Here is a 27,086-nt window from a genome sequence, read left to right as displayed (position 1 = left end):
AAACAAAACTGTGATACAACATTCTTCATATTTGAGTAACAGTCTCCAGCAGTTGTAGGAAATGACTAGTAATGAAACTGTTAATAACAACATTTGTAAATGACTTCTGTTGTCAGGAGCAGAAATGATAGTAATGACCTCGAGGAAATGGCTTTGTGACCCTTTCCAGGCCGAGAGAAGTTACTTTGTTTCTCGGTTGTTTCTTTCGATTGTGCTGTGATGTTTTATGAGCTCTTCTAACCTACTTAGCTTTGTCAGGCGTGTCTCGTTTATCTGGGTGTGGCTACTGAAACTGAACTCAGGGATCCAAACAAACGTCATTCAGGGTTCATTTATGAGTTAACAAAAACACTGCCTTTGGTATTTACTCAGGCTATTTTTGTCTAATAGTAACTTTGATTTAATGATCTAAAATAAAACGTTCAATCTCCATATTTCAGCTTTTTTCTCTTACTGTGAACCTAATGCTCCTTTTTACATGTAAGAGTCACAAATATGCCAAAAAAAAACAAACAAACCCCAAAACAAACAAACAAAAAAGAACATTGAGAAGTGGGCAAATACTTTTTCGCAGCACCGTGAAGCTGAACTTTTCGCTCTCAGCTGGAGATAGACGATTTGTCCTGCCATTAGTGCAGTGTGAGGAGTTTATATGCAGAGAAGACACCTGAGAACATAATGAGAAGCTGGACGGAAGCTAAAGGTGGAAGCTTGTACTTATTCCTCCCACTACCAGTCAGCCTGTCTCTGACTCCATAAAAGAAAGCAGCAGCATGTGTTTACAGTTACTGTCAGCTACAGTCATAAAACATGTGGACACCGGGTGTTTACACCGCAAGACTGCACCACACATCACAGGAGGCCGAGGACTGTGCGCAACATTGCTGAAACCTTTGTGTCCTGTGTATTTGTGAGCATTGCAGCCTTTTGTTTAACATGAACTAAACTTTGACCGAGGCCTTGTGAGTTCTGTTTTAAAGCGGAGAGTTGTAGAACAATTTTTGCATCACTCATGTACAAATATATTTGTTTGCATGTGTGTGTGTGACAGAGTCCTTCTGTTATCAGTGCTGACTCTTCCTGAGACCTGTTTTAATGAGATAAACTCCCCCAAAATAAATGACAAAAACACAGCTGGATGTCAGATGTATGGAAACGCTGAGTATGCTGCACAGTGGGGACGGTGGCTCCTTCTGACTCATCAGAGCAGCTCCTTTGATCACTCAGGAAATATGGAGGCCTACAGTTCCTTTATCACCCTCATTAATCTCTCTCTCACACACACACACACACACACACACACACACACACACACACACACACACACACACACACACACACACACACACACACACACACACACACACAGCCAATAAATCCACAAACAGAATTACAGAGAAGATGATGACTTATGGGGATGTGGTGATTCTGATTCTCCGGTGGTAAATTCCTCAGAAGTGAGTGACAGTAACAATTTGTGACTGAAGGCTGTGGACAGCGAGAGCATAGCTATCCTATTCTGATCATATTCTGGTCTCAGTGAAGAGAAAGCTCCTATGGAGCCACGTTTGCTTGTCTGGGCATCAAGGACAGATGGTGCTGGAAGGAGATATTTGACAAAACTGTGATGTGATATGATGCGATGTGATGGACAGCCCTACAGGCCAAAGCACTGGATCTTTATTTTTGTGGTATGACAGGAAATATTTAAAGTACAGGAATTTAAATTAAAAGCAGAGGGAAATGAAGATCTAGTGTACTGGAGGCCCTTCTTGTATATTGGCTGGTTGAGTGTGCCTGAGCTTGTGTGTGTTTGTTTTACGCTGTAACACTCCTGTGGCTCCACCTGCCTCTCCTGCTGTCTTTCAGCAGCTGTGGCTCAGCAGGTAGAGCAGTAGACAGTAGTAGATGGCAGTTTAAGTCCTTGGTTCCTCCAGTCCACATTGCCTTGAGCAAGACATTCAGCCGCCCAAGCAGCTCTGCAGGCAAGACATGCATGTTAGCACATGTGTATGAATGAGAGGAAAATTGCTTAGCATTCCATCCAGTGAGGCTGAAACACTACTAAGGCCAAAATAATACAAGCACATGCCTTCAATTGTGTATTGTGGTTTGTCTAGGTCTGGTGCAGGGTTTTGTGATACATTATGTTTTGTACAGTGCAGTATATTTTTGACCCTGTATGATGTCAAAATTTTGTGTTATTGCTTGTATTACGCCCAGTATTGTTAGGAGTACATTTGATACACAGTATATTTACTGCCAGTACTGTTGCTGTATTATTGTTACCCTGTGCGAGGCTCTTGGTACTCTGCGCTTTCTCGCCTCTCGCCCGCTCATCCACGTCACTCTTCTTCCCCTCTGAAGGCTTTAGGCTCATCTGCAGCTGACTGCTGTACTTCTCATGCTGAAACAGAAGAATGAGGCAAACGTACTCAAGGTACTGCAAATTGCATGTGCTCACGGTACTGCATGTGCTCACGGTACTGTACATGCTGTGTGTAGTCATGAGAAATTCATGACGCTCTGAGTAGTTTTGGAAATGCAAACTAAATGCAGTTAAACAAGGAAATTAAATAACACCCTCTATGCAGTAATTTGTACAATAGAAAACACACACCCACAAACACCAACCTTTAGGGCCTCCTCTGGGACTTTGTGTTGACTTTTCTCCAGAACATAGACGTGAGAATGTGAACAACAGCTCAGAAAAATATTAAAATTATCACACACACACACACGCACAGAAACACACACGCGCGCACAGACACGCACACAAACAGTGCATGTGTGCGTCTGAAGGATATCGTATCCGAAGCGGATGATGTCGGACAGTTTGAGGGTGATGTAGGTCTGATCAGGAATCCGAAGGTCGTTGTCTGCAGGAAACAAACAAACAAACGTCCAGGTGAAAGTTTCTGATTATGATCCTGAAGTCCACTCTGAAGGTTTTCACTCTTTTGTGATTTTACAGTTCTTGCCTGTTTAAATTAAAGTGGAATTAAATTTTTTTAAGTTAATAAAAAAAAAAAAAAAAATCTTTGTACTGTAAATGGCCTGCATTTGTATAGCGCTTTTCTAGTCCATAGGACCCCAAAGCGCTTTACACTACATTCAGTCATTCACCCATTCACACACTGGTGATAGCAAGCTACATTGTAGCCACAGCTGCCCTGGGGCGCACTGACAGAGGCGAGGCTGCCGGACACAGGGGCCACCGGGCCCTCTGACCACCACCAGTAGGCAAACACGGGGTTAGTATCTTGCCCAAGGATATTTGGCAAGCAGCCAGGATGCAGCCTGGGATCGAACCACCGACCTTCTGATTAGGGGCTGACCTGCTCTGCCACCTGAGCTACAGCCACCCTGTGACCTGTGACTTTAGGCATCACCACCCCCCACCTGTGTTTGCTGCTGATTGGTGGATACCTATGATAATGTACTGATATGTTGTGTATGGCTCACCCCATTGAGGCTGCCCAGGTCCTTCACCAGGTGTTCATCAGTGGTCGGGTTGTAGTTGATGACAGCGTGCTGTTTGTCCACACTGCGAGACTGAGACACACACACATACAACTCTTTTTGCTTACTTTCACTGCGACTCAAACAAGACACCATTACAACTTCCTTTTTCAGACCAACCTAGAGGGAGGCAATTTCTACTAACCCGAACACCTGCACAGGTCAGCCTCACCTGAAGCATCAGCTCGCAGTCCTCTCGGCCCACAAAAATCATCTCTCGGGGGAGGCGGTGTCGAGTCCCCGAACTGCTTACCAGGAACCATGATGTCACACTCATCTTCACAGGCCTGCTGAGAAACCCCAGAGCATCCTGGGAAATGAAGACAGAGGCAGGTGATACAGGTGGGTTTGTGCGGGCCTGTTGTGCCACCGTGACAGATTTTAAATATTTAATCAGACAAAATGAGTAATTTCAGACGATCCTGCTCTTACTGATTTGTGTGTGTTTGAATCCTGACAGCTGAGGCACCTGCAGGTGTGTAGTCAGGTCCAAAAGGACCTGCAGGTTGTCCACACCAGCCTGAGTCTGAGGTTCAAACACCTTCAACTTTCAATTAAGCACTGAATGAACTCCTACAGACATTTTTATTCACAGTGCTCTGATTACAGAGGTTCGGCACAGAAACGGGGTCATGCAGTCAAATATGTGATATTTATTAAAAACACAGAGCATGAGCAAATCAACTGTTCATTTCATCTTTAGAGTTAAAAGTTGAACTAAAGCACTGACCAGCAGAAAATAAAACACGAGCGCTTCATAAAACTTCTAATTTGAAATAACGGCTCAGAGATGATTCTGTTTCCTGGGAACGGGTTAAAGATATTTCCTATTTCTAACAGGAAATATCCAACTGTCAAATGACCACATGATCTCACACACACACTCGCACAGGTGAGAGTCACTGACATTAAAACTTCAGTTTTAGTGTTTTTCTGCACATATACTGCAGTATCATCAGTACTGTCAATACTTTTGTGTGAACCACACGAACAGATGAAGTGAGAGTTTGGAGTTTGAGCACTGGGTTTTGTATGCAGGAGCTCTTGCAGACACAGCTGAAGGATAGATGAAGCTCCTCTGCAGCACAGACAGCTGTGGCACTGCTGTCTGTGCTGTCTGTGGCACTGCTGTCTGCAGCACAGACAGCAGTGCCACAGACGCTCTGTCCAATCAGAGGCTGACACACGGGCACACATGGAGTAGATCAGCTCCTCCATCAGTCACTGAGACTTCACATCCACTCTGGAGCTCACTCTGTGAAGCTCTGCCCTTCTCAGGAGGTCAGAGGTGATTGGACAGCTCACTCCAAAGGGTTCCATAGGTAAAAAGTCTGGGGAAGGGAGGGGGGGATCTTCCTGTTTTTCATCACGGCATAGAACCAGTGAAGAAAACTGCTCATGATGTGGACAAGTGTGCACAACACACACTCAGATGCACATACACACAGACAACCACAGACACTGAGCTGATGCTGGAGGAGAGGAGCGGCTCTTCAGCAGCATCTCTCCAGGCCTCAGCGCCTCTCGGCGGCTGCTGCCCAGAGCTGCTCCTCCTGTCCGGTTCCGACAGACCGACGGACGTGTGTGTGTGAAGGGTGGGGGAGTTACAGACAGTTGACAGACAGGCTCTCCTCCTCCATGCCCTGCCCTCCCCCTCTCTTACCTCCGGGCTCTTCCCCGCTGCTCTTCGCTTCTTGGATCTGGGGCTGGCGTGCTGCGGGCAGAGCATGAGCGGGTCCCGTTATCCGGACTCACACGGACTGGGGCGGCTCGGTACGGTGGCCCCTAGAGACAAAGCATGTATAAACTCCAAAACACTTACAAATTCCAAATAGCACGCACAAACTCCTCAACACATACAAAATCCAAAACACATGCAAACTCCAAAACACATGCAAAATCCAAAACACGTAGAAAATCCAAAACACGTACAAAATCCAAGACACGTACAAAATCCAAGACACGTACAAGCTCCAAAACACATACAAAATCCAAAACACGTACAAAATACAAAACACATGCAAAATCCAAAAGGCGTACAAAATCCAAAACACGTACAAAATCCAAAACACATACAAAATTCAAAACACATGCAAAATCCAAAACACATGCAAACTCCAAAACACATGCAAAATCCAAAACACGTACAAAATCCAAAACACATACAAAATTCAAAACACATGCAAAATCCAAAACACGTACAAAATCCAAAACACGTACAAAATCCAAAACACGTGCAAACTCCAAAACACTTACAAAATTCAAAACACGTACAAAATTCAAAACACATACAAAATCCAAAACACATGCAAAATCCAAAACACATACAAAATCCAAAACACGTACAAAATCCAAAACACATGCAAAATCCAAAACACGTACAAAATCCAAAACACGTGCAAAATCCAAGACACATACAAAATTCAAAACACGTGCAAACTCCAAAACACATGCAAAATCCAAAACACGTACAAAATTCAAAACACATGCAAACTCCAAAACACATACAAAATCCAAAACACATGCAAAATCCAAAACACGTACAAAATTCAAAACACATGCAAACTCCAAATCACAACGGAAGTGCTCCAGGACGCTAGGGGCAGTGTTGAGCTCGATTTGTAAAATAAACGGCAAGTTTGTTGCAAACACATGGGCTCTAGTCTCCGTTGCGCTTCCCAGGTTGCCTAGCAACTATGATACTAACAGCTGGAAACGTGTCATACAACTTTTTTTGACAGAAATGAAGGAGAACATATTTTTATTCATTTGTTTGTTTGTTTCTACAAGAGCTTTGTGTGATTTGATAAGTATCTGAGGCTGAGACCACAGGACAGTAAAACATGATTTTTGGGCTTCATTTCTGTACTGAACAGTCATTTAAGATTAGCTAGTAAATAACAATTAGCTAATGTTGTTCATGAGACTAAAGTCATATCACTTTGGTAATGTAAATATAATATGGCCAATATTATGGTTATTATATTAGTCATTATTAGGCATTATAGCAGTGAACATGAACTCTGTGTCAAATACTGAGCTTCAGTACAGATTCAAGTTGCAGTTATTTACATGTCTTACCACCTTAAATCTTCACTCAAAGACAAGTATATAGGAATGACTGCCAAATTTATTTGCCACTGAAGCCGAAGGATGGCATCTGAATAAAACCTCTCTTGACATGCCTAGATGACATTAAAGCTTGGTTGGCTCTAAACTTTTTAAATTTGAATGAAAAGAAAACAGATTTGTTGGTGTTTGGACCCAGTGGCCCCTGTGAGTCCTCTTCTTTTCATTTGGAACCCCTGGAGGTTTATTTTAAACCTGTTGTTACTGCCCTTGGTTTTAAGTTGGACCAGTCCATTTTTATCATTTAAGGCGACTGGCAAGAGTGAAATCGTTTCTTTCTAGGCAGCACTTTGAAACCGTGATCCATGCTTTTATTTCTTCCCCTGTGGACTACTGTAACGCACTTCATGTGGGGGTCAGTCAGTTGTTACTCTGACATCTGCAGCTGGTTCAAAATGTATATTGACAGTGCATATATAGGTGTATCATATATAAGAGACAAATGTTGTTCCTTCAGTATGTTGGCATTACTAAATTTGGCTCAAATGCTTACATACATGTGTAAAAAGAAAATGTACAAGCTGTGATAACCGTTTCAAATCAAATCACTTTTATTGTCACATCACATGTGCAGGTACATTGGTACAGCACATGTGAGTGAAATTCTTGTGTGCGAGCTTCACTATGGAAGAAATATAGTATCATCAGAATTCAAGTATTTTTAGACATTGAATTTATGACACTGAATTTTTATCCTCCAAATTTCCCTGCAAAAATTCACCTGCAAAAAATTCACCTGCAAAAATTCACCTGAAAAAAATTCACCTGCAAAAAATTCACCTGAAAAAAATTCACCTGAAAAAAATTCACCTGCAAAAATTCACCTGAAAAAAATTCACCTGCAAAAATTCAACTGCAAAAGTGATGAACTTTAATGACCCAAGCCAGAGCAATCAGCACCAGATCGAGTCAAGTGGCTCTCAGCCAATTAAATTACGCTGTTTGATCACATGACACCGTTAGCCAGCAGTGTGTCTCCTAAAAGAGAGCTGTTTAAAGGTGAGTGATTAAGTTTTTCTCCTAAATAGAGATCATTACAGAATGCCTAGTCCTACTTAAAATCCCATTTATTATTATTATTTTTTTATCATCTACTCGAACTAAGGAAAACGTTTGACTAACTCAAAGACAATTTCCACGCCTCCCCTGCCTGACTGCAGAGGCAGTTTTGAATTTAGGAGCGCCAAGATGGCAGCGGCAAACCCTGGCGGCTCTCCGGTGAGTATATATATTTTTTTATCTTCAAGTTTGTCTTTTGAAACCTTAATTTTATTTAAATCCGTTGCTCACGTATAAAGTACACAGACGGGGTCTTTGCTCAACTCGTCTGAGGCGTGTCTCACTAAGCGCTACATGCTAGCATCCTGCTAACCGAGCTACCCTTTACATGCTGTGCTTTAGAAAATAGGATACTCGTTAAAAAAAATACTCCGCAGATATTGATAGATAGACGAACACTGCAAATATAATGTTGGAAAAGAGAACGGCCTTTGGTGAAGGGGTAAAATACACCATGAATAGAGCCATAGAGTGAATGGCTGCCATGGTTGCAGAACAGCCTGATTTAATGACAAGAATGGGGAAGAGTGAGGTGAAGTGAACCACAGCCACAAAACACGGTCAGACAAGGCGGCAAAAGGGCAGTGATCTGTCCGTCAGTATGAAGTTGGTGTGTGCTTTGGTGAACAAAAACTCCAGACTGGTAGCAGGAAGATGGGAGACTCGTGTTTCACTGGAATAGTGGTGAATTAAAACATCCTTTGTTGGGGACATTTCGGTGTAAATGCATCCATACAGGCAAGACAGAGGCAGACTAGACAGTGAAGAAAACAAGGCAAACATTAGAAATATAAAAACGGAAATATAGGATGAGTCGGGGATGAGTTCCTGCCCCAAGTGGAGGAGTTCAAGTATCTCGGGGTCTTGTTCGCGAGTAATGGGAGAAGGGGGCCGGAGATCGACAGACGGATTGGGGCTGCAGCTGCAGTAATGCGGACGCTGCACCGGTCCGTCGTGGTGAAGAGGGAGCTGAGTGTAAAAGCGAAGCTCTCAATTTACCGGTCGATCTACGTCCCTACCCTCACCTATGGCCACGAGCTGTGGGTAGTGACCGAAAGAACGAGATCGCGGATACAAGCGGCAGAAATGAGCTTCCTCTGAAGGGTGGCTGGCCTCTCCCTTAGAGATAGGGTGAGAAGGTCGGCCATCCGGGAGGGGCTCAGAGTAGAGCAGCTGCTGCTCCACATCGAAAGGAGCCAGCTGAGGTGGTTCGGGCATCTGACAAGGATGCCCCCTGGGCGCCTCCTGGGTGAGGTGTTCCAGGCATGTCCCACCGGGAGGAGGCCCCGGGGAAGACCCAGGACACGCTGGAGAGATTATATCTCTCGGCTGGCCTGGGAACGCCTTGGTATTACCCCGGATAAGCTGGAGGAGGTGGCTGGGGAGAGGGAGGTCTGGGCCTCTTTGCTTAGGCTGCTGCCCCCGCGACCCGGCCTCGGATAAAGCGGATGAAGATGGATGGATGGAAATATAGGATTAATATAACATTAGGGATGGGTATCGAAAACCGGTTCTTGTTGAGAACCGGTTCCCACTGTTTCAATTCCTTGGAATCGTTTGCCACTTTTATAAACGATTCCCTTATCGATTCCAGTCGCCCCGAATGACGTCATCACGTTGAGTAGCGTCTTTTACCCAGTAGGAAACACGGCGCCTGAGCGGCACAAACGCTCAAAAGTTTGGTTACACTTTATGAGAAAGGATGACAACAGGGCAACGTGCAATACTTGCAAAGTAGAGATTTCATCAAAGGGAGGAAACACTACGAACATGCAAAAGCATTTGCTCAAAAAACACGCGATTGCGTTCAACGAATGTCGTGTTTTTGATCCGCTCCGGACTAGCGAAGCTCAACCCAGCAGCAGCGGTAGCGTTTCCACGTCCTCTCCCGTTAATACTGCAGGTAACTAATCAATTAGCATTGCACATTATGTTAGCGCGATTGACCTTATTACAAAACCTGCTATTACTGTGCGTTGCATTTAGATAACCATGATGAGAGAGACAGAGTCTGGCTGGCTCAGATGCTGGCAGTTCTCGCTGCAGTCTACCGGTAGCGTCTCCTTTCAGGCCAGGATAGACGAATGTCACCGAGCAGTGTCTAAGTTTGTGGTCAAAGGCTTGCACCCATTTGCCACAGCAGATGCCCCCGATTTCACTTTGGTAAGTGAATGTGTTTAATTGTAGGCAGGGACATTACTGGATATTCTTGTGTAATTGCTACAGAATAATTTATGTTAAACTTTGTTATTGCTACAGGAGAATATTTATTTTATTATTTTACATATACATTTTTTTTCCTGGGGACCCTGTGACACCCCATTGAAGAGCCGTAGGCTGTGGATCTCTTAAGATCTCACTGTTGGGTTTGTAAGGCCATGTTACTCCTAAATTTCTATCTTGTTCAAAGAGAAGATATAAAACACAGTTCTAAGCTAATCGACTTTAGTGTTCTCCTTTTTTAAAAAAACGAATCGATAAGAGAATCGATAAGGAATCGAATCGTTAAACAGAATCGAAAATGGAATCGGAATCGTTAAAATCTTATCAATACCCATCCCTATATAACATACAATTAGGGAAAATGTAAGGAACACAATGTAAATGATATTGTAAAGTCATTAAAACAGCATACTCTGATTAAAAGAAACACATAATTGGGTAGGATAATAATAATAATAATAACAATAATAATAATTAAAAAAAACATGTACAAGATGGGTATGTATACTTGTAGCCAGAATTTAACAACTATAAAGTTGTAGCATGTCAGTACCTTACCCCATCCATTATATCCACACTTTCAGAAAAGGATATGGTCAATATCTTTACAAATACTTTCTAAACTTAAACGGGATATTCCCTCTGCTTCTTCTGCTTCTCGTATACACCCTCAGGGTTTGTGATCAGCCAGCGGCTGATATGATCATTAATCCTGTAAAATAATATTCTTTCGGTTTATGAATCTGTTTGCATGGATTTCTTAATCCGTTTCCACTGTTAGCAGAAGTTGTGCATGCAGTTTTGGTGTGCTGCTCTCCAAGACTACAAGCTGCGTTAAAGTTGGAAGTAACTGGCCGATGTTCCACTGTTGAAGATCAGCTGTGCCCATTTGTTGCACATTGTGGGTATGGAGAAGTTGAGGCTCTTGCAGGCTACCCACAATTTCCCCAAACTGAGCGATTATACATCTTGCTTCCATATTTGTATCTTGTGTCACTAAAAATGCATTTTATTTTAATTTTATACATTGATTAATGACCTGCAGAATCTCCTTATCATATTAAGTGATTCATAATTGTCACTTTATGCTTTCTCCATCTTGAAAGTGATTACATCCTTTAGGTTCATTTTCTGCAGGCAGGTTTCTGACAGAACAGGCAGATTTAGAATATAACATGCAGCGTTCTATAGATGGACACATAAAGAAATGAAAAATTACATGTGCTAACTTTCTAAACACTGTTACATTAATGATTAAGTAGATAAAACATTTATGTCAGCCTTGGCTCATAGTTCATTTAAAGACAAGAACTTTGTGTGTGTGTTTCAGGTACTGCACTCTCAAAGACTGAATGAACCAGCATTGCAGCCATGGGTCACTGTGAGCATCACAGGGAAGGTTGAAGCCGCCCACTCCAGCTGTAAGGCCGGAGTCACGGAGACCTGCACCCACGTCACTGCTCTTCTGTTTAATGTAGAAGCAACAGTGTTGATCTGTGGCACAAGGACTGTTACAGGTGAACCTGCATACTGGGTTTTGCTGGGTAATGTGACCAAGATACAGTCAGAGGTTGGCCATAAGATAGACTTCTCCTCTTCAGCTGCCCAAAAAAGGCTCTTGATCAAAACATAAACAGACCATCTGTAGTGACAGGTAAAAGGAGCCGTCCTCAAAAAAGAAATCCCACCTGCTACTGTGGAGGAGTTGTCACTGCTATAATGCCATCATGTTTTATCTAGGGGTCTAGATTTATGCCTATAGTGCACTGCCATGTAAATAATTTGCATTTACTGAATGAGTATCACTGTTCAAAAATTGAATAAAGAAACAAACTAATTTTTGCCTTTTTTTTTATTAAAACCACTTTATAGAACATCACATCAGTTACAATGTAGAATCCATGTCACTGGAGCATTTTGATTCAATAAACAGTAAAAAGGTGAGCTGTGAAGACCAAGGACAAGTGCAGTTCACAGGTTTTCTATCCAAGGAATCCCAGAAGATTGCATGGTGTCATTGCCCAGCAGTTGTTCGCAGGACATATGGACTCAACCTCAACAATCCCTCACACTGAGCAGCATGAAGTGACAGTGCAGAGGAAAAACTCCCCTTTAACAAGAAGAAACCTCCAGCAGAACCAGAACCCGGTTCAGTACCAGCAGCCATCTGGGTTTGGAGGAGAGAGACAGAGACACAGAACTACCAAATTCAATTCAAGCCCTGAGTGTAGAGCAGGTAAGATATAAAGTTGCATCCTAAATTCCATGCTCATGCAGAGTGTTTAGTTTATGACTTTTTCACCTGGTCATTGAACAGATGGTCTTTTAGGGTTGACCAAGCTGGTACCTTGACTCTGTTCTCTGCAAGATGTTGCAAAAAACAAAATCATATGGAGACAATATTGGACACAAAAAATATATAACAATTTAGTTAAATGTAGCATTAACTCATAAGTCTTGCTAAAGTAAACCTTGTATTCTGATTCATCACAGCAGCAGTTCAGTTGGATGATGTCAGCAACTGCAGCAAGTGTCTTGCTGACTGAATAATTACATCTTGCATAATCTGAAACAAACACATAAAGACAGAAACAATTTATAAATTAACGTTCGATAAAATCTAAGAATTAATCATTTATTAGATACCAATATGAATATGTCTACCATAAAACTTGTGTGGAGCGAAGTTACATTCAATCAAGATGGTCTGGCATGCTACAACTTTATAGTATTCTGGCTACAAGTATACATACCCATCTTGCACATGTTTTTTAACATTATTATTGTTATTATCCTACCCAATTATGTGTTTCTTTTAATCAGAGTATGCTGTTTTAATGACTTTACAATATCATTTACATTGTGTTCCTTACATTTTCCCTAATTGTATGTTATATTAATCCTATATTTCCATCCATCCATCTTCATCCGCTTTATCCGAGGCCGGGTCGCGGGGGCAGCAGCCTAAGCAAAGAGGCCCAGACCTCCCTCTCCCCAGCCACCTCCTCCAGCTTATCCGGGGTAATACCAAGGCGTTCCCAGGCCAGCCGAGAGATATAATCTCTCCAGCGTGTCCTGGGTCTTCCCCGGGGCCTCCTCCCGGTGGGACATGCCTGGAACACCTCACCCAGGAGGCGCCCAGGGGGCATCCTTGTCAGATGCCCGAACCACCTCAGCTGGCTCCTTTCGATGTGGAGCAGCAGCTGCTCTACTCTGAGCCCCTCCCGGATGGCCGACCTTCTCACCCTATCTCTAAGGGAGAGGCCAGCCACCCTTCGGAGGAAGCTCATTTCTGCCGCTTGTATCCGCGATCTCGTTCTTTCGGTCACTACCCACAGCTCGTGGCCATAGATGAGGGTAGGGACGTAGATCGACCGGTAAATTGAGAGCTTCGCTTTTACACTCAGCTCCCTCTTCACCACGACGGACCGGTGCAGCGTCCGCATTACTGCAGCTGCAGCCCCAATCCGTCTGTCGATCTCCGGCCCCCTTCTCCCATCACTCGCGAACAAGACCCCGAGATACTTGAACTCCTCCACTTGGGGCAGGAACTCATCCCCGACTCATCCTATATTTCCGTTTTTATATTTCTAATGTTTGCCTTGTTTTCTTCACTGTCTAGTCTGCCTCTGTCTTGCCTGTATGGATGCATTTACACCGAAATGTCCCCAACAAAGGATGTTTTAATTCACCACTATTCCAGTGAAACACGAGTCTCCCACCTTCCTGCTACCAGTCTGGAGTTTTTGTTCACCAAAGCACACACCAACTTCATACTGACGGACAGATCACTGCCCTTTTGCCGCCTTGTCTGACCGTGTTTTGTGGCTGTGGTTCACTTCACCTCACTCTTCCCCATTCTTGTCATTAAATCAGGCTGTTCTGCAACCATGGCAGCCATTCACTCTATGGCTCTATTCATGGTGTATTTTACCCCTTCACCAAAGGCCGTTCTCTTTTCCAACATTATATTTGCAGTGTTCGTCTATCTATCAATATCTGCGGAGTATTTTTTTAACGAGTATCCTATTTTCTAAAGCACAGCATGTAAAGGGTAGCTCGGTTAGCAGGATGCTAGCATGTAGCGCTTAGTGAGACACGCCTCAGATGAGTTGAGCAAAGACCCCGTCTGTGTACTTTATACGTGAGCAACGGATTTAAATCAAATTAAGGTTTCAAAAGACAAACTTGAAGATAAAAAAATATATATACTCACCGGAGAGCCGCCAGGGTTTGCCGCTGCCATCTTGGCGCTCCTAAATTCAAAACTGCCTCTGCAGTCAGGCAGGGGAGGCGTGGAAATTGTCTTTGAGTTAGTCAAACGTTTTCCTTAGTTCGAGTAGATGATAAAATAAAAATAAATGGGATTTTAAGTAGGACTAGGCATTCTGTAATGATCTCTATTTAGGAGAAAAACTTAATCACTCACCTTTAAACAGCTCTCTTTTAGGAGACGCACTGCTGGCTAACGGTGTCATGTGATCAAACAGCGTAATTTAATTGGCTGAGAGCCACTCGACTCGATCTGGTGCTAATTGCTCTGGCTTGGGTCATTAAAGTTCATCACTTTTGCAGTTGAATTTTTGCAGGTGAATTTTTGCAGGTGAATTTTTTTCAGGTGAATTTTTGCAGGTGAATTTTTTTCAGGTGAATTTTTTTCAGGTGAATTTTTGCAGGTGAATATTTTTGCAGGGAAATTTGGAGGATAAAAATTCAGTGTCATAAATTCAATGTCTAAAAATACTTGAATTCTGATGATACTATATTTCACAAGCAACAGAGTTGTGCAAAATACAATAATGTAAACAAGCAAAATACAAGAATGGCTACATCTGAAACTAATAAATATATGTACAATATATCAGAATCAGAATCAGAATGGGGTTTATTGCCAAATGTTGAACAGGTTTACAACATTAGGAAATTGCTGCGGTGCTTCAGTGCAAACATAGTGTCATAAATAGCACTTAAATAGACATGGAAAAAAATAAAAGTAGGGATAAGAATTAAAAGTGCTACGTGGAAAGATATGTGCATGAGATATACATGAGATATATACATATTATACTACATATAATAGTATATATATGTTTCTGATAAAATGAACAGTAGACTGATGTATTAAATATTCCTTTATTGGGTGAGAAAATCAGACCATGTCATAACTGCTTTAAGTCATACAGAATAGATATCAGAGCTTTAAACAGGCTGACGTCTGCTAAATGGGTCAAACTGGGCAGAAAGTCTACAAACACATAACATCCTTATAGAATATGATGTAACACTATAGATCAACTTACCTCAGAATATATAAAGCATATAAACAATCACAGCAATATGATGCAACAAACACAGCAGCTACTGATCCAAAATACTCAAAGCTTCATAGAACTGAAAGCAACATTTATTTTTAGTTCCATTCTGCTGCTGATACAGACTTTAGGTTTCTGAACATTAAACTTGTTGCTGCCTTTCATAGTGCGTAACTTGAAGGCCCTGAGTACTTTCTCCCACACTGGAAACACTGGAATGATAAAATTATTTGAACATTACCTAATAAGACTGATTCAGGACAGACAATTAGTTATTTTAAACTTTTCTAGCAGTCCTTCACAAACAGGGAACAGTCTGTCTATTCTCTCCATCTGTCAGCTGCTGCTGGCTCTTCCTCCTCCTCTTCCTCACATACTGCTGAGATTGTCCTGGTGGATCATCAGGGGTGCAAAGCCTCACAGATGATGTGCAGCAGTGGGTCCCTCAGCCTGTCCTCACTCTGGACACTTGCAGGTGTCACACATAGAAATCAAATGTGTGATAAACTGCAGGATTCAAACACAAGTGTAACTTATAAACACATGTTCATACTTTTATTCCACAATCAGAGAGAAAGAAACAGAGAGAGAGTGCAGGACAGACAGACAGGTGACAGTCTCAGGTGTACACACTGCTACACAACAGCACCAGAGAAGGAGGATTTAGTGTTTGTGTCATTACGAGTGCTAAACAAGAAGAGTTCCCAGATGGTACAGTGGACACGTGTGACTCCTGTGATTAAAGCATCTTTCTTTCAGCTTAAGGAGTGAACCGTCAGCTGACTGACATGACTGACTTTAATTACGCATAAAATCATCACATTCTCTGTAAGATTAAAGTCAGCTATTGAACGGCGAATATTTTGAAGTAAAGGCTTTAAAACCAAGTTAGTACAAACGTCGCTAATGTCACATAACTTTCCCGACATGTTGCCAACAGTAATGTTTTAATGTTCTTCATTATAAAAACATTTGCGCATAAATAAGTGACATAATATTCAGTACTTACTTCTGGAAGTTTACTCTTCGTCCGCTCCGCTTCCGCCGTTTTTTTTCGGCAAAATTATCCAAACCACCGCCGCGCTATGAAGTCTGGGATATGTTGGGCCATGAAGGCTACACAGACCCATCCTTAAAATTCAGGGAAATTAAGGACGCATTTGAGGGCCGCATTTCGAGCAGCCTTTGAATTGGGACAGTCTTTGTCGTGTCGCTGTGACATAATCGGCCTTAAAATGCGGCCTTTAAGGCTGCAGACCCCAAATCCGGTCATTGGTACTTCCTGGCTTGTGTAGTTACTAGGTAACAAAAGCTCAACACTGCCCCTAGCGTCGTGGAGCACTTCCGTTGTGTTTTGGATTTTGCATGTGTTTTGGAGTTTGCGCGTGTTTTGGGGTTTGCACGTGTTTTGGAGTTTGCACGTGTTTTGTATTTTGTACGTCTTTTGTATTTTGCATGTGTTTTGTATTTTGCACGTGTTTTGTATTTTGCACGTGTTTTGTATTTTGCATGTGTTTTGGAGTTTGCACGTGTTTTGTATTTTGCACGTGTTTTGTATTTTGCACGTGTTTTGTATTTTGTACGTGTTTTGTATTTTGCATGTGTTTTGTATTTTGTACGTGTTTTGGAGTTTGCACGTGTTTTGGATTTTGTACGTGTTTTGGAGTTTGCATGTTTTTTGTATTTTGTACGTGTTTTGTCTTTTGCATGTGTTTTTTATTTTGTAAGTGTTTTGGAGCTTGCATGTGTTTTGTATTTTGTACGTGTTTTGGAGTTTGCACGTGTTTTGGATTTTGTAAGTGCTTTGGAGTTTGCACGAGTTTTGTATTTTGTACGTGTTTTGTCTTTTGCATGTTTTTTGTATTTTGTACGTGTTTTGTCTTTTGCATGTGTTTTTTATTTTGTAAGTGTTTTGGAGCTTGCATGTGTTTTGTATTTTGTACGTGTTTTGGAGTTTGCACGTGTTTTGGATTTTGTAAGTGCTTTGGAGTTTGCACGTGTTTTGTATTTTGTACGTGTTTTGTCTTTTGCATGTTTTTTGTATTTTGTACGTGTTTTGTCTTTTGCATGTGTTTTTTATTTTGTAAGTGTTTTGGAGCTTGCATGTGTTTTGTATTTTGTACGTGTTTTGGAGTTTGCACGTGTTTTGTATTTTGTACGTGTTTTGGAGTTTGCACGTGTTTTGTATTTTGTACGTGTTTTGTCTTTTGCATGTTTTTTGTATTTTGTACGTGTTTTGTCTTTTGCATGTGTTTTTTATTTTGTAAGTGTTTTGGAGCTTGCATGTGTTTTGTATTTTGTACGTGTTTTGGAGTTTGCACGTGTTTTGGATTTTGTAAGTGCTTTGGAGTTTGCACGTGTTTTGTATTTTGTACGTGTTTTGTCTTTTGCATGTGTTTTTTATTTTGTAAGTGTTTTGGAGCTTGCATGTGTTTTGGATTTTGCACGTGTTTTGGATTTTGTAAGTGTTTTGGAGTTTGTACGTGCTTTGTCTCTAGGGGCCACCGTAGTCCACTGCAGCACTGACCGAATCTGAGGCAGGCACACCGGGGCTGGCTGTCAAATTACCTGGTACTGCCACAGCAGAGGGCGCTGTGGAGCTCTGTTATCATACATTTGGCTTGGCAGTGGTCAGTAGTTAGACTCAGAGGCACTATGTTGTAATTTCGGTGAGTCAGACTGAATTTTCATGTTGTTTTTGTTCACACAAAACTAGCCATTGATTAAAATGAAACAGTGGTTCACCTGCTGGCTAAAGTCACGTGGTAGGCAGGATTCTGCAGATTGTACCGATAGGGATGGTGTGTGCTGAGCCAATCCAGCGGTGCACACCTCACACGACTGAGTCGAATGGCTGTGTAAGTGGCAAGTCAGACCTGCATGATCCAGCAAGACTTAAACCGGAGAGCAGCTCAGAGTCCCTTTTACATACTGTAAGACTTGAGCACGGAAAAGCACGGCCCTCTCAGCGTTGGTCTGCTGAGGAGCGATGATGGAGGATAACTCATGTACGAGTAAAAAGTGTGACCACGCGAGTAACTTCGTCACAGCACACCTGACTGCAGGTGTGACCGTGACGGAACGGCTGCCCTCGGCCTACTCTTATTGTGAAGGCGGGTCGGTTTCCGGTCGCGCGCTCGGCAGTGTGAGGGTTTTCGGAAGACCCGCTCATCGGTAATCAGCACAGATTCTTCTGATCGATCAGCTCAGCGTGCGCCGGGCAGAGGTCACATGATTTGGAGCGCCGTCGCTTCAGTACGGGAAGCGCCGGTTTTGCGTGACGTCACCGCAACGCTGACACGGGGATGAGGATGATGACGTCATCTATTGTAAAATAAAAAAAAGAAAAAAAGTAAACGCGGGAATAAGCACGTGCACGTCTCCGGTTCATGGCTCTGCGTGTGACCGTCTGTGAGCTGCAGATGAAGAGTCTACCTCACATGTGACTCAGCTGCTTACCTGCGCTGTGTGCGTGTGTGTGTGTATGTTGGGGGGGTGTACACTAATTCAGTTTTATTTATACAAGCTCAAGGCGCTTCATATTGTAAGGTAGACCTTACAATAACCCAGCAGTCATATGACCTCCTATGAGCAAGCACTTTAGCGACAGTGGGAGGGAAAAACTCCCTTTTAACAGGAAGAAACCTCCAGCAGAACCAGGCTCAGTGAGAGGGCGGCCATCTGCCGCGACTGGTTAGGGTGAGAGAAGGAAGACAGTACAAAAGACATGCTGTGAAAGAGAGCCAGAGATTGATAACAAGTATGATTCAGTGCAGGGAGGTCTTTTAGCACATAGTGATTGAAAAAGAAACATCCATCATGGGTGGATGCATCTGGGAGTTATTTTTTCTAAACAGGCTCAGATTTGACCAATCAGATTACTGCATATGGCAATGAGTACTTTGTGGCTCAAAACCTGGAACTGAAAGTCCAACAACATGTTGGTTCTCGGAGAGCTGCTGCTCCGTCAATCACAGCAGCTCCTTGGTGCAGGTGACCGTCAGGTGAGCACAGGAGCTGCTCGCTTAGAAGAGCACGCAGCAACACGACATATGAGCAAGCGGAGTGAGGTATGGGGTCTTCACAACCCCTGTTCTCTGTACACCATCAGGACGCTTGGCCTCCCTGTGGCTGCGGGCTGCTTGCCTCCACCCCAGGGAAAAGGGTAACACCTCCTGGGTCTGGGGGTTGTACACATGGGTGCTCACAGACACAAACTATATCTTCCTTGGCTGCTACCTTAAAGCATATCGTGCGCTGTTGATCTTGCGTGCTGCTCAACATTCAATATTTAGTATTTACTGTTACTTACACGTAGATAGGTTGTTGCTTTGACCTCTGTTTTGTGTTGTTCTCTTGTTGTTTGTTTTCTTTTTTCTTCTGTTAACAGGTGACCCAATGGATTTTCTCAGTGTCTTCTCTTACTGTCCCCCGATCCCCTCTGTTTTTCTTTCCCCCTTTTCTGTCTAATTGTCTGTCCAATTTTTAATAACTTAAAATAAATAAATAATAATAATAATGATAAAGATCAATCAAGTGGACCAATATCACATTGACACGTTTTCTCCACTTGAAGAAATAAACCCGTTGGGCATCTTTCCTGGCCCTCAGACAATTCTGATTGTTTTTCTGTCCCGTTCGGTACTTTAGCAAACAAACAAACAAAAAACAGGACTCATCAAAGAGCTAGAACAACATTTATTCTAACAGTAAAAGTCTCAGCGAACTTTAATCAACAATAAGAACAGAAAAGTCTAAAACCTGAACACCTGCACGGGAACAATGCGAGGCTTTTAATCTAAAAGGTCTTTTGCAAGAAACCAGGTGAGCAGGCAGGTGGCATTAACCTGGAAAGAGTTTATTTGCTGTGCTTTCTGAGCCCCACCCACATCAGACCACCTGAGCTCAGAGACAGTGCAGCGCCTCGACCTGACAGGAAGTGCACACAGAAACCTTGCTGACATCACAAATGGACGCAGTTACTTCGGCGCCACTGAGAGGTGAGCGAGGGTTAGATCAGTCAGTCACAGGAAGCTCCGCCCAGAATCCTTGTTGCTTCCTCGTTCTTTATGATTGTGTTTCCCTTTTAAACACTTTGTTCTCCTGCAGGTCCAGTCCTGTCGCCACAGAAACAAGTCCTGACCCATGTACCTGGAACCATAGAAGAATAAAATAATAAATGATATTTAAAAAAAGACCTTAAATCCCACAACATAAAAACATTTCGACCAATAAAATGCTTTAGAGTGAAGGACAGCAGTGAATCGCCGCTGACGTGGATTTATGCACAGCTGCAGGTGAGCTCACCTCACTGAAGGATGCATTTTTTCTTTTTCTTCAAACGCTTTCTTCCTGTGTGACCACTGCCTTCTGGAGATCAAAGAGAGGATACGATTGGTCGGTTTCTAGATATAAAGCTTATTTCATCATCAACACTAAAGGATGTTCTATCATCGTCTTGATGAGACCTTACAGCCTGAGCCTCAGCTCACCATGTCACAGGAAACACTAATGTTCAGGAACAGGAAGTGACCTCATAGACTCAGAGCTACATCACAACAGCCAGACTGACCCGGCTACATCACCATGGTATGGCAATCTCGACTCCACTCAACTGTAATCTGCGGCCGAGTCTCCGTCACTCTGCTGCAAACACTGAACACAACTTGATCTGTGTGGGTGGGCTGTGGGACAGGAAGCATTAAAATTTCCATGTTTCAGAAACAAACAGCAGCACTGAGCGTGCTCAAAGCCTGAAGCAGAGAGCACAGCGCCTCACTCTACCTGCTGGGCTGGTGTCTAAGGTGTTTGATGCGTTCTGGGGAGCAGAATCTTCCGGGTTAGGATCTTTGCTCCTGTTGACCTGGGTCACATCCTGCTGACCAGCTGTGTGCTGGACTTCCTGCTGCGCCGGTCTGGTGTCCACTTCAGACTCCGGACCCTGGACCTCAGCTGCGGGGCGTTCACCGAGGGCCTGGAGCTCTGAGGCAGCTCTGTCTGGCTCTGCTGGCTCCGGTTCTGGTCTGGTTCCAGCAAGTGGATGTGTGGGAGTCCGGACCTCCTCCCGAGGCTTCTCGGGAAAATCTGGCTTGTCTTGGGCCGGTGACATCTGCGTGACCCCGGGGTGACCTGAAAAGGAGAACTTGATCAAACGAGCAGTAGTGACAAGAAAGTCTGCAGAAGTCCTGCCGGGCTCTCACCTTCGACCCCACCGTCCAGCTCTGCCCGTGGCCTTGTCTTCCTCAGCCTGCAGCCCTTCCTGATCTCGGCCAGCAGGTTGTCGACGATGTTGCTGATGTCAGCTATTGATTCTCGACCTGTCCGTCACCGGCCCTTCACATGTCTCACCTGTTCTCCACTTGTACTTGACCTGTCCTTCACCTGCCACACCTGGAGAGACAGGTGAGGGACACCTGTCTCTCCATTTAAGGAGGGAGGATATAAGGTGAAATAATGGTGTCTGACTTACTGATCTTTCTGGTGGGGGCTTCTTCTCTCAGTTTCCTCCCTTCCTCCAACCTCTTCCTCCTCTTCTCCTGCTCCCTGTGACCTTCGTTCTCCTGATCGAAGAATAAAAGGAACACACAGTTCAAACTTCAGCAGGCTAACCGGCCCCCCAGAGAGGGCGGAGCTTAACATTTACAGGGAAACAGGACTAATGTGTGGCAGCTACCACACTTTGTCACGGTTAAAGTCAGAGCCGATTGGCTGGCTGAGACATAGTTTAAATGACACATGCAAACGTGCGGCAGGGTATGAGTCCTGCAGACTGAGCCGCACTGCGATTGGCGCTGACCTTGAGGGTTCGAAGGAAGAGGTCTCTGAATGCCTTGATGGTGCTGAAGAGCTCTTCGAGGGAGAAGCTGCTGCTGTCCTCACAGAGGTAGGCGGACAGGTGCTTCCTCTGCTCCTCCACAGATGACAGCAGGAGTTGCAGCTGCTCAACAGCCTGCAGGCTCTCCTGGTAACACCACATAAGAACAACAGGTAAGTTCACCTGGAACAGCAGGTCTGTCCCACTAAAACGGTGTCAGTGAGTGTACAGACTGGATTTATCTGCCCGTAAAGGTGACAGCCTCATCCTGAGTGACTCACCTGTATGGTGGACAGGTACTGCTCCTTCATGTCGTCAGATGAGGAGGAAACGCTCCTCTCTGAGTTTTTCAGCCGTTTGTTTAGAGTGTTTGTTTCAGACTGAATAGAGTCCAAGCTGAGCCTGCAGGTGGAGTCAGAGGGCAACATTTAACACCGCTGCAGGCGAAACACCTGAGCTACCACGTCACAGACTCCACCCAGCAGTCTGTACGTGACTGAACTCCTATATGTGTTTACCCAGCAGCCTTTGCACAGATCTCCAGGTCATCGGGCAGGTTGAGCAGGTCGGGGTGATTCTCTTCAGCCTCCTAAGGGTCACAAACAGCAGCAACTGAATTATTATGAGAATACTGCAGTATTCCCCAGTATTCGTAGTATTCCCAGCATTACCTGCAGGATGTGGTGCAGCAGCGTGACTCTCGACTTGTTGGCTTTGGTTTCGGTCAGTTTGAGCAGAGTGCTGATCTTAAAGCCTTCAGCATTCCCCGTGTGAGTTCCCTGATGGACCATACATCACATGACTAAATCAGACTACCAGCCTTTACATTTTATTTCAGCTAAATAACAGACTGATTTATGATTTGGCAACTAAATGAACTGTCTTGGTAGACAGTCTGTTGGTAGATTTGTGCTGAGCTAACAGTTGGTGCTGAGTCACACCTGCCTGAATGTGCAAACAAATAAAAACAAAAAAAACAAACAAAACAATCCTCGGATGAACTGTTAGTGCAATCAACCTCACAGCTGTGATATTACTGCTTAGATAACTTCATAAAAACTTCATCAGAGGCTCCAGTTAGCTGAGGTGAAGTCCAGCAGTTGCTAGAGGCCCACTCCACAGCAGAGACACGGACATGACTTATTTTTCTTGCACGAAAGGACAAGCATCATGGTGCAGTGGAACCAGCATCCAGGACATAAACAGCTGCATTATACTGCTAACATCTGCACAGACAGCATGTTGATGCTAAACTAGCCAAGAACTTAAGGCCCTTTCGCATAGGATGCGGCACACTGACCGCTAGCTTGTTCTCCACCTGTCTCGCTTAGCGTAAAGGACCCAAACTCTGTGTTGTGCTGGCCGATGCGCTCTGCTTGGAAGTCTTTGACTTTGTGTCCTTCACAAGAGTTTGTGTTGAATTATGTTCAAATTTTTAATAAAAAAAAAATATCGCTCATTCATATAGATGGAAGAGTTTGTTTGTGTGGTTTGAGTCTTCGGGAAGAGAACTGCTTTAGGACCGTCACTGAGCATGCCACACAAAGTAATCAGATTACAAGGAGTAAAAAAAAGATTCTCACATAGTTGAGAAAGTTTCCGACACTCAGGATTAGTTTACAGAAGACTGGCAGCCGAGCGCTCTCCTTCACACCTGCACACAAAACAACACACACAAACAGAAACAAGAACACCACCACAGCAGCCAAACGTGCGTGTGCAGCCAGCGTGTTTGTTGTGTAGCTGCTGTGTGTTTGTCATGTATATACACACTCTGGCAGGCGCGGTCCAGCAGCTCAGGTCTGAGCCTCATAGTCTCCAACACACAGCTGCTCTCCTCACACAGCAACATACACTCAATCCTCAGAGAGTAACTGCAACACACACACACACACACACACACACTGCGAGTGAGTGGATCTGTGGTGAGCTGTGTTTATTTATCTGTGCTTGATGTGTGCTGCAGCTGGCGCTGTCCTCACACCTGAGCAGATCAATGAGCTGCAGGTAAAACTGATCTGCTGATGCCAACTTGTCCTGCTCTGCCAGATGAGACTTCAGGTTCCCTACCTGAGGAGGGAAAGATGAGATACAGGTCAAGTACAGGTGAAGGACAACTGAAGCACAGGTGAGGGGCAGGTGAGAGACAGGTGGAGAACAGGTGAAGCGCAGGTGACCTCATGTTTCTCTGGGAGGAGTTTGATGAACTGTTTCAGGGCCTCAACATCAAACTTTGATCGGTCTCCTCTTCGGATGAGATCCACAAAGTCCTCGTGGGAACTGCAGGTGAGACAGGTCAGGTGATACAGGGATGGTGATGTCACAGCACAGGTGTTTTTATTGGCTGCAAGACTCAGAAAAAGAACAGTCACCATTTGAAGTGCTTGAGGAAGATGTTGAGGTTAAGGCTCTTCTTGGCGTCGATGAAGGACACCTGTGGACAGAATTGAACATGTGGATGTGAAAAAGGTAAAACGTGTAACGCCACACCTGTAAGGTGAAGACAGAGAAAGCTGCGGCACCTCTTTGGGCTCCGTCTTTGACTTGGTTCTGGTTCTGGTCTTGGTCTCAGTCGGAGGGAGACTGAAGAGGTGCTCGATGCTGCAGTAATCTGGCTCCATGGAGTCCAAAGATGTTGACGTCCACAGAGACTCGTGGCCTGTGGACACAGAGTGACGTCAGCTTGGATGAATCCTGCACCTGACCTGGGCCAATACCAGGCCTCACCTGACACCAGTCTGGATGGAAGTTTCTGCCAGTTCAGCTTCTTCATCCGCAGTGTTGGGCAGGGGGTGTGGCTTGAATTAGGAGCGGCGCTGCTATATAACCTGCCCAGACTTTGAACTGTCTCAGCTCTGATGTCACCTGGAGGAGAGGGGGGGAGTGGAGGTCCAGCACCGGGTAAGGGTGGGGGTGGAGGGGGAGGAGCCATAGCACCAGGTAAGGGTGGGGGTGGAGGGGGTGGAGGGAGAGGAGCCATAGCACCAGGCAAGGGTGTGGGCGGCAGTGGAGGGGGTGGAAGGGGAAGAGTCATAGCACCGGGTAAGGGAGGAGGAAGAGGGGGGCATAGGAAGTGGGAAGAGCCGGAGGCAGTGCTGCTGCAGTGGGGGCTGTCGGAGCATCTTTGGTGAGTGCCTCTGATTGGCTGGGAGGACTGTCTGGTAGTCTAGTCTGGACCGCCCTGTCGATGGTAAGATTGGCTGAGTAAGTCTTTCGGGGGAGGAGCTTCTCCAGCAGGTGATCTGCAGAGTCTACCTCAGCTGCGATCAAGAAAAACAGAGCCGATGAATTCACCTTCGCCTGATCCTGTGAAATGCCCTCAGCTTTGATCATACTCTGCCTGCTGTCATTTATACAAACTGACATAAAACAGGGCCTGCATCTGAACCTTAAGGGACTCTTTACAGGGGTCATCTTTTATATAGAGAGGACACTTCTACAAAGAGGCGGAATCAGAGCTGGACCCAGTGATCTGATGTTGGATGCACCCTCATACTTACCATCCTGAGCCAGCAGGGTGGCTCGATCTATCAGCAGCTCCAGAGCATACCAGACCTCAGCTCTGTCCGGACCCACCAGCAACAAGGCCTGAAGGATGGACAGCAGCTGCACGGAGGATGGATGGCTGGACACCTGAACGCAGAGAGGGTCAGGACAGGTTATTTTGGCTACGTTCACACTGCAGGTGTTAATGCTCAATTCCAATTTTTTGATCAAATCCGATTTTTTTGTCTGCTCGTTCACACTACAAATAAAATGGGACAGCAAACGCGCTCTAGTGTGAACCCTCGAAGCGGCCGCATGCGCAAAAGAAGACGTCACCCACAACGCGCTCTGTTTAGACCCAGAGCAAATAATATTGTTTGACTGATGGCCCTTAATATAAAGACTTCGGACTTTACGTTTCCCAATTTTGCTTTAAGTTATTTTGTTATTTACATAATAATGTAGATAACCTAATAATTATCCTTATTGCTGTTTTAGAGGAGCGCTGCTTCAAAGGATAGTTGCAGATTTCTGTCAGAATCTGCAGATTATACAGTACAAATAAAATGTTCACGTTTCTCCAACGTTGTTCCCAACAGTTTCACTAACATCTACACTGGATGGCCGGAAGCGTTCGCGATGTCTTCTCGGGTGCTTCTGCGGCACTGATAATTGGCGTCTGTCTTGTGTCAGTGACGTACAAGACGGATTTAATGCGACGTGACCATCAAACAGCAGTCGCTTTCTGAAACATCGGATATGTATTGGATTCAGTACCACATACGAAAGTGACCCAGATCAGATTTGAAAATATCGGATTTGTTCCGTTCACACTGTCATACCATGGTCGGATATGGGTCGCATAGGGTCAAAAAAAAAAATCGGATTTGATGCGCTTTCGACTGCAGTGTGAACATAGCGTCTGTCTCCTTACATTTCTATCATTGAAAAGAGAACTACCAGCAGTGTCACTTTCACAGATGCTGCGCCAATCGCTCTGAAGGTGGCAGTGTTGGGTTCTGTAGTTTAAACCAGTGTTTCCCAATCTTTTGGAGCCACGGTACATATTTCACGTTAGAAAAATAACACAACATACTACCAAACAAAAATGTCACAAAAAGCATATTGTGTGGCGGACCACCAGGTGGCTCCACTCACACACAAGTTGAAGGGAAGTGTGGGGGTGGAGATTTTGGCGCTGACTATATGTGAAGTTCTGTCAGTTAATAAAGTGGTTGGAGTGAGACACTGAGACCTCTCCTGTCGTTGTTACATACCTCCACACTGGTGACCCCTGTAGTGAACATGCTAAGGCTCGACGACGAAGCCAGCTCTGGCCTGGAAGCATCGGCGGCCGCCGGACCTTCACCTCCGCCGATGGCTGCGTTTGCTGTGGCGCTTAAATTGCCGGATTTTTGGCTTCACGATCCTCCTTCATGGTTCATGCACGTAGAAGCTCAGTTTGCTCTTCGTGGAGTTTCAGCCGACGACACTAAATACCACCATGTGGTGGCCTCACTTGACCTGCTGTCAACCCGCCG

General features: G+C 44.4%; 1 pseudogene; it reads right to left on the bottom strand.

Annotated features, from left to right (window-relative positions):
• Positions 1-1,390: 1,390 nt before the first annotated feature.
• On the bottom strand, positions 1,391-26,852 carry LOC146614477 (uncharacterized; annotated as a pseudogene).
• Positions 26,853-27,086: the final 234 nt, after the last annotated feature.

This window comes from Diplotaxodon limnothrissa, linkage group LG17 (genome assembly GCF_057381915.1).
Source record: "Diplotaxodon limnothrissa isolate DT_005_m linkage group LG17, D_limnothrissa_male_GT1.1, whole genome shotgun sequence".
In the NCBI taxonomy this organism is placed as follows: domain Eukaryota; kingdom Metazoa; phylum Chordata; class Actinopteri; order Cichliformes; family Cichlidae; genus Diplotaxodon; species Diplotaxodon limnothrissa.
The sequence above is the reverse complement of the archived record's forward strand: the minus strand, read 5'-3'. Positions and strand labels throughout refer to the sequence as shown.